At 54.4% G+C, this 8,365-nt stretch overlaps 1 protein-coding gene across 1 annotated transcript in view; it reads left to right on the top strand.

Moving 5' to 3' along the window:
* Positions 1-8,365, top strand: part of DPCD (deleted in primary ciliary dyskinesia homolog (mouse)) — a 40,492-nt gene continuing 32,127 nt past the window's right edge. Inside the window, exon 1 of the mRNA XM_081546930.1 lies at positions 1-450. The gene's annotated coding sequence lies outside the window, so the exon portion shown is untranslated. The remainder of the gene's footprint in view (positions 451-8,365) is intronic.

Here is an 8,365-nt window from a genome sequence, read left to right as displayed (position 1 = left end):
CCTCGCGCGCCCTCTGCTGGCGCCTTCCGGGAAGCGCGCCTGTCGGCCTCTAGACCCGCTCCGTCCTCAGCCCAACATACCTGGCGGCGGCGCCGGCCCCACCCTGTCCAAACCCCGCCCCCGGCCAGATACCCGTTCGCGGTGATGCCCCCGCCCACTAGGAGGCCTCCTGGAGCACTCCTCTATCCCGCCATCCTCTGCTTCGGAGCAACCGCTGCCGTTCCAGATCCCAGAGAGGCCTGTTTGTCAGATCCAGAGGAGTGGAGGGCGTGAGGGCCACCAGCAGGATAGAACTTGAAGCTTGGAGCGGAGAGAGCGTTTCTCTTGCTGTGGAGCCAGGCTCTGGAGGGGCATCTGGAGTCCGAGTCTATACCTCACAGGGCAACAGGTGGGGCTCCTTCAGGGCATTTCTCTGGAGCCCTCCTCTACTTGGCCCTGCAACTTCCAAAGGTACTTCGGTGGGGGAGCGTGGGGGAGGCCTTCAAAGTCGGGGGACCTTAGTTCGCAGAAGCTCTGAGGTGGGGCCTGCAGTCCTTGGCCCCTGAGGTGGGAGTCCGGGACTGTTCCCTGGCATAGAGTGGAACAGTAGAGGGCGTGACCTCTGGGTCCCACTCTCATGGAGCCAGAGCCTAAGGGTCCTGGGCTTTCTCCCCATTAGGCAGCTTGGAAGGAAGAGGGGCAGGCCAGGGGGTGATACTTTCCAGTGGGATGTCTGGCCTGGCAGGTAGGGAGGCCCTTGCCACAGTGGCCCCAAAGTTCTCCAGGAGAGCAGAGCCCACGGTCATGGTGAAGAGAGAGAATTCCACAGAGGATACCTAGAGCTGAGAGAAGGAGATTCTCAAGCCAGGCTGGGCCCCTGTCAAGCCCTGCCTAGAGTCATGTGGGAATAAGTCACCAATGTGTGGAGCTCTGAGGGAGGGGTCTGGTGTGTGGGGGGTGCAGGGGATAGGCTGGGCATGTAGGGATAGATGTGAGCTATAGAGCCAGGACCCTCACCTCTAGCAGGGCTGGAGTTTGAGAGTCAGTGCCTCCATACTACTAATTCCCTAAAGGAGGTGGGATGTTGCAGGGGAGGGGTCCCATCTCAGGACAAGTGGGCATTTGCTGATTCAAAACTCCAATTCTCAGGGCTTTCATAGTAGTCAAGTGGCTTGGACTCCATGTTCCCAGTGCAGGGGGCCCGGGTTCAATCGTTGGTCAGAGAACTAGATTCCACATGCTGCAACTAAGAATTTGTATGCTGCAACTAAGGATTCCTCATGCTGCAATTATTAATAAAAGATCCCACAAACTAAAGATTCTGCGTGCGGCAACTAAGACCCAACACAGCCAAATAAATAGACATCTTTTAAAAAGTCAAAAACTCCAGTTCTCAGAGCCAGGGACTATGTCCTTCAATATCAGCATCGGGAACCTCCACCGACTCTGAAAAGCTCAGGACTCTCTCCTTGGGTATGTGGGAGAAGGAGGGAGAGAAGTTAGCAGACAGTCCAGTTAGATCTGAGCTAGAACTTTTTCCAGAGTGAGAGCCAGGAAAACCAGCTGGGCTTCCTGGGTCACAGAGATCTGAGATGAAACCCAGCTGTTCTCAATGCTGTGTGACTTGGCACAAATGAATGAATCTCTCTGGGCCTCTCTTTCCTCATCTGCCAAATGGAGATAATACAAGTACCAATAGGGCTATTGGGAAGGTTACATGATATAGTCCATGAGCAGGGCTGGGTTAAGGGTGGACTGGCCAGACTCAGAGTCAATCAATAAATGCTGCTGGAATAACCCCAGAAGTATGGTGCAGCTAATCTAGGGCTCCTCACTGGAGACTCTTTCTATAACTCTCAAAATGTCAATTGGTCTTCCTCAAAATCCACTGATGCTGGGATCTTCCAGTGGGAATCAAAAACATCTTTGGCCAGCACCCACCTAGGACACATGAATAGATAATTTTTGAAAACTCTGGTTTGGGGGGAAGGGGAACTCTGGTTTGAAAGTGAAATAAATTATCAGCCGGCCCCTACCCATATCCTAGAAGCCTCTGCCTGAACCAGTTCCATAAAGGCTCCTCCTGTCCTCCTCCTGTCCTCACAGGAGGACCCATTCCTGTGAGGTGAACTTGCTACTCCTCATTATGCAGGGATCCAGACTCCACCTGGAAGGACAAATTTAAATGCTTATGAGGGTTTGGTCCCAGGTGAAACAACAGGGAGTTATGAGAACTTTGGAACTAGGGGGCAGCTTCAGTCAATTGTTGCTATGTCGGAATTCGGGGGCGGGGGAGGGAAGTAGCATTAGGATAGAGCCTCAGACATCTCCCAACTTCATCTCCCTCCCTCATTGTAGGACCCTCCTAAGATACCCTTCCCCTAAGCCCTGCATATTAGGTTTCTATTGCTGCACAACAAAAGTGATGACAAATCACAAACTTGGCCCCTAAAAACAAGACCCATTATTTCAGAATCCTGTAGACCAGAAGTCCAGGCAGGCTCAGCTGAATTCTCTGATTAGGGTTCTGCAAGACCTAAATCAAGGTGTTAACCAGTCTGGGCTCTTATGTGGAAGCTCTGGGAAAGATCAGCTTCCACACTCGTTCTCTTTGTTGACAGAATTTGGCTCCTTAGGGTTGTAGGACTAAGGTCCCCATTTCCTTGCTGTGTATCAGCTGAGGGCTGCTCCCTGGTCCTTGTACAAGTCCCCTTCTATCTTCAGAGCCAGCAGAGGCATGCTGAGCCTTCATGCTTTGAATCTCTCTGCCTCTTCTGATAATAGCTGAATAAAACTCCTTTTAAAGGGTTCACATTATTAGACCAGACCCACCCAGATAGTCTTCCATTTGCCATATGAGGTAACATAACTGCAGGAGTAGCACCTCCTCAGAGTTGAAGCCTCTACCCACACTCAAAAGGGAGGACATTGCACAAGGGCAAAAGTCACTGGGGTTTTACAGAGAATCCTACCCACCACACCCATCTTCCAAGATGGGATAGAAACAGCCCCCTGCCCCAACTTCTGTGAGACCTTGGGTCAGTCACCTCCCATTTCCGGTCTAGTTTCCTCATCTGTAAAATGGGGTAAGGTGGTGGATAAAATCTAAATCCCTCCCATATCTCACATACTGATTATGAGGCAAGAAGACAGAGCATCTGACCCTTTGGACTGCAGCGGCCCTACTGCTCAGGATTTACCTAACCCTTCAGGAACACCCATGCAGGCCTTCGAAAGAGCCTTACAGGAAAAGCAGTACAGCCACACAATGGGAGACCTGGGTTCGATCCCTGGGTTGGGGAGATCCCCTGGAGAAGGGAATGGCTACCCACACTCCAGTATTCTTGCCTGGAGAATTCCATGGACAGAGGAGCCTGGTGGGCTACAGACCATGGGGTCACAAAGATTCAGACACGGCTGAGCAACTAACACATACACGCAGCAGAGCCAAGGTGCCCAGCGTAAGAGGCCCAGCCACCTGGCTGGGCTGGGCTGTGGGGAAGTGGCCACTTCTGTTGGCCAGAGACTATGGGTGTCTGTGGGTACCCCCTGGAGTCTGCACAGGGCAAGGTAGCCTACACCTAGTTGATGGAGAAGAGGGGCAAAGACCAGGTCCCTTCCCCCCACCTCTCACCTGGTGCCGACCTTCCGAATCCATCTCCCATATCCATCCTAACCACTCCCAGTCTCAGCCTCTGGGTCTCCAAAATGCCTTCGTGGCCTCTTCCTGCCCCTCCCACCCAGACCCCGCTGGGCAGGGGTAGTTGATCCCAGCATCCCAGACCCTCTGGGCTATTCCTGCCCAAAGATGGGTCTGAGGTCTCAGGAGTCTCTCCTCTGGGAGCCCCAATCAATCACCCCACATTCCCTCCGCCCTCCACACCCTGTAGTAACAGAACCCCTCTTCTCCCAGGCTCCTACCAAGGCCTGGTGGAGGGGCTGGAAGGAGACCCTCCCCAACTCTATCCAAGCGCGGGAGCTGGGTAAGAGGCGGGGAAATGAATATTAATTTATCATGATTAGGCAAATCCGGCAGGGAGAGCCGATTCCGGAGGAGGCTAAAAAGATGAATTTCAGCAATAAAATTAAATAAGGACGGACGGGCAGCCCCTCCTCCCTCCCGCTTTGCTGATCTCTCTCTTTCTTACAATTTATGAGGCCAATTATGAAGATGAGGTTGGAAGTTCCTGGAACTTCACTAAATGCAAACTGCAGTCCCTGCTGTTCCCATCAAATTAATTAACCGCGCGCTATTGATGGCCGCTCAAGGCTGACGCAGGCGGCCCGCCCTGCGGCCGCCTCCAGGACACGAGGACTCAGAGTCCAGAGCCCATCAGGCCTCCACCACCTTCTGCAGTCCCTGCCCAGCACCACAGGGACTCTGGGGACCCCCGATACAGCCCCAGGCTGGAGCCAGAGCCCTTGATGACCCTGGGGCATGCACACCAAGGTCAAGATTTGTGGACACACCGACACACACCTGGCTTGTCGACACACGTATGCAAATGTAGAGTCATGAGCCTGCAGCACCCAAACATGGGCCCAGCGATGTACTTCAGGCGCACAGGCAAATGGCCCCACAGTCAGACACGGGCACAGCGGCAGCATTGCTGAGGGAACCAGACAGAACCTGGTGAGGGTGGTAGGGTTCAGGGTGTCTTACTGCTGGAGGAACACGATGTCTGGGGCCGTGCGCCCACTCCATCAGCACCAGGCCCCCTGGGCCAGCAGAGTGAAGGGTCAGACAGAGGTTCCATGGCCACTCAAGCACCGTACAGTGGCCCATTGCCTGGTGCCTGTACTGCCCCTGCCATGGCATTCTCAGAGCCCTGCCCACAGTCCCTCCACCACTGGGTACTCTCCTCACCTTTGGGATTTCTTTCAGGGTGTTCCCTCTAGTCTTTCACTGGGGCTCAGCTTCTGCACTTACCCCCAGTGTAGAGGACCAAGGCTTGCAGAGCCCGTGGTTCAGACGATAGGGGCGAGGCCTGGCTCAGAGTCTCAGGCCAGTTTGGGGACTTCAGGCCTGAGGGTCCCCCTGTCCCAGAGCTCAGAAGCAGGGCTGCTCAGGTGTTCTGGAAAACTATCTGGCTGGTGTCTGGACTGAAGGGCAGAGCTGACAGAGGGCTAAAGGTCTGGAGGCTGAGCCCCTCCTAGGCCTGGGGCAGCAGGTGCCCCAACAGCTGTAGCTCCCATGTGAGGTTGATCTCTGGGTGGTGTGGAGGGCCTGGAAAGGGGCTCTCCTGTTGGGGGAGTGGAGAGGGAGTGAGGCCAATGTCTTCTCCAAGCTGTCGTCCCTCTTCTGGGCAAGAGGCATCCCATTCTGTTCAAAGGGACAGGAACTCATAACTCCCCTGTGGTGAAGCAGGACCAAGGGCCTGGGTTTCCCATTCCCAGTCCTTGACTCCTGGAGGACAGGACATAGCTGGGCCTGCCCTCCTTGCCACATCCACTCCAGGCCTGGGAGACCCTGGCCCTGTGCCCACACCTGCTTCATCAGGAGCAGCCAGAACCCAGGAGGAGAGTTTGCCCTGGTCTTGTTCCCCTTTCAGTGGCAATGTTATCAACCCAGGCCTTGGGAAAAGATGGTGGCGCTTTAGTCGCTAAGTCGTGTCCTACTCTTGCAACCCCATGGACAGTAGCCCCCCAGGCTCCTCTGTCCATGGGATTTCCATGGGATTTCCCAGGCAAGAATACTGGAGTGGGTTGTCATTTCCTTCTCCTGGGGATCTTCCCAACCAAGGAATCGAACCTGGGTCTCCTGCATTGCAGGTGGATTCTTTACCAACTGAGCTATAAGGAAGTCAGGAAAAGATGAGGCTCCTAGGTTGGCAGGGTTGGGGCCAAGTAGCTCAGAGAGGATTGTGCCTTGAGCTCAAAGTGTCAGAGGGAAACTGGGAGCCTCAGACTGAGCACAGGGCAGCCCGTCCATGAGGACTGGGCCCCCAGCTTTGCCTACCATCTGCCTTTCCCCTACTTCAGGCATGGGGGGAGGCCCCTCCCCTTCCCCACACCCTACTGCGCTTCCCGGGACCTCCTCCACCTCACAGCAGGGCCTGCTCATACCCACCATCCCTTCACTCACTTTGTACAGGGAGAGAACAAGACACACTCTGTGTATTAGTCCTCTATCACTGCAGTAACAAATTTCCACACACTTGGTGGCTTAAAACACCACCAAGTTATTACTAAACAGTTCTATTGTTTAGCAGTCTGACACAGGTCTCCCTAGGATAAAACAGGTGTTGGCAGGGCTGCGTTCTGTTATGGAGGCTCTAGAGTAGGATCTGTTTCCTTGCCTCTTCTGGTTTCTAGAGGCTGCCCACATTCCATGGCTGGTAGCCCCATGTATCTTTAAAAGCAGAAGCATCACATCTCTCTGATCTTCCTTCCTTCATCACAGCTCTCTGATCTTAGCCAGGAAAGTTCTCCACTTGTAAGGACTCATGATTAGATTGGGCCCACTGGCTAATCTCCTCATTTCAAAATTCTTAACCTTAATTAAATCTGCAACATCCCTTTCTTACCAAGTAGAGTAATATATTCACAGGTTCCAGAGAATAGGCTGTGGACAACTTTGGGAGACTGTTACCCTGCCTACCACACCTGTGGTCTGGCCAGAGACCACTGAAGCTCAGGGACAGAGCAACGATGAGCTGAGCTGGAGGCAGGAAGCAGGCCTGTGGGGCCCTTCCTCCTCCTTAGGACCAGGTGGTGAGTGGGTGGTAGTTTTGGGGGGGTCAGTTGTAAGACAGTATTGCAGTTTCCACCAGGGCTCTACAATCCAGTCTCCCTTCCAGCAGGATGGGGGACTGGGTTGAATGTCTGCCCAGGAATCCACTTCAGGCTCTCAAGTGGCTGGTCACACCCTTTTTTTAGTTTGGACTCAGAGAACTTCCCCCTCTGCCTAACTGGGCAGCCTTTCTCAGGACCAGAGTCCCTCCATTAGATCTTCTCCCGGGCTCCAGTGTCCCTGAGCAGCCCAGAGGGCACCACCCTGAGGGTGGGTCTCTCTGGAAGGGATGGGCACTCTTCTTTTTAACCCATGATTTCCTGTTGCCCTTGCCAGGATGTGGGACCAGGAATCTGCATGGTTTGAAGGTGGTCTCCAGAATTCTGAATCTCAGGGAGGTTGGGGGTGGGGGAGAATCTCCCCTTCCTTCCTCTAAGAGATGGCAGGCAGAGGGGCCAGGCCCCTGGTTCCAGACCCAGAAACCAGCACCATCCCTCCCTGTGGCTCTGAAGACTTTCTGTGTGTAGAGAGGGTTTAGCTGGCCAAGTTATCCTGGGACCCACTGGTTCCTTCTTCTCCTTGTCCTGGAGGCCCTGCTCCTCCAGGGCTGGAGAGGCTGCTGAGTAGGCTGGGGCACTCAAGTGGGAAGTAGCAGCATCCACATTTGGATGCAGACACCCCAGGCTTTGGGCTTGTGCCAGCTCCACCCCTTGCTAAGGATAGTGGCAGGCACGGAGGCCCCAGTCCAGAGTAGACTAGCAGAGCTCCTAATGGGCCAAAAGCAACCCTGACACCTGGGGGGTCCAGAGAATCCCAGCTCTTCTTGTCCATTCCAGGCCTCAGGCAGCTACACCTCCCTGGAGTAGAAGCTCCAAGGAGAGGCTCACCTGCTACGAACGCTTGTGCTTCGTGTGCTCACTGGTGTCTGACTCTGCGACCCCAGGGACTGCAGTCCTCCAAGCTCCTCCATGGATTTTATAGGCAAGAATACTGGAGTGGATTGTCATTTCCTCCTCCAGGGAATATTCCCAAACCAGGGATGGAACTTGCTTCTCCTGCATTGGCAGGAGAATTCTTTACCACTGAGTCACTGGGAAAGCCGCCCTTACGAAGGCTTCTAGTCCTCTGATGTGGCTTCTCTGGTTGGTACCGAGCTGTGAAAGGGGCCCCCCAGCCACCATGGCTTTTAATTCCTTCCCTGACATGACCCATACAGGCAAGGCCCCGTGGCTGGGACTTCAGGGCTCTGAGTGAGAGTTGGGCCCATTCTAAGCTTGCTGGGATTCCCTGACTGAAACCAGGCCAATAAAGGCCAGCTCTAGGAGTTTGTAATTATAGACAGATGCAGGACTTGGGGCCCGCCTCCTCCCTGCCGCTCAGCCAGCACACTCTGGTGGATCCCAACTCTGCGGCCCAGGCTCCTTGCAGCCACCTTCTCCTGCCTCTGAGCCCGGTTTTACACTTGGTATGCCAAACCTTCCCACCCTACTGCTCCCCTCACCAAATCTTTCCTGACATGTAAGCTCCAGCCTCCAAAACCACCCTGATAACACTAGCTGGCCTCTCTCAGCTGCTCAAACTAAGCCCCTCAGCTCGACTTTCAGTCCTCTACCAGCCTGGCCTTCTGACTCTCACCCGGCACACAGCATCCTC

The sequence above is a fragment of the Giraffa tippelskirchi genome, chromosome 2 (assembly GCF_054371585.1).
Source record: "Giraffa tippelskirchi isolate mGirTip1 chromosome 2, T2T-mGirTip1v1.2.pri, whole genome shotgun sequence".
Taxonomy (NCBI): Eukaryota; Metazoa; Chordata; class Mammalia; order Artiodactyla; family Giraffidae; genus Giraffa; species Giraffa tippelskirchi.
The sequence above is the reverse complement of the archived record's forward strand: the minus strand, read 5'-3'. Positions and strand labels throughout refer to the sequence as shown.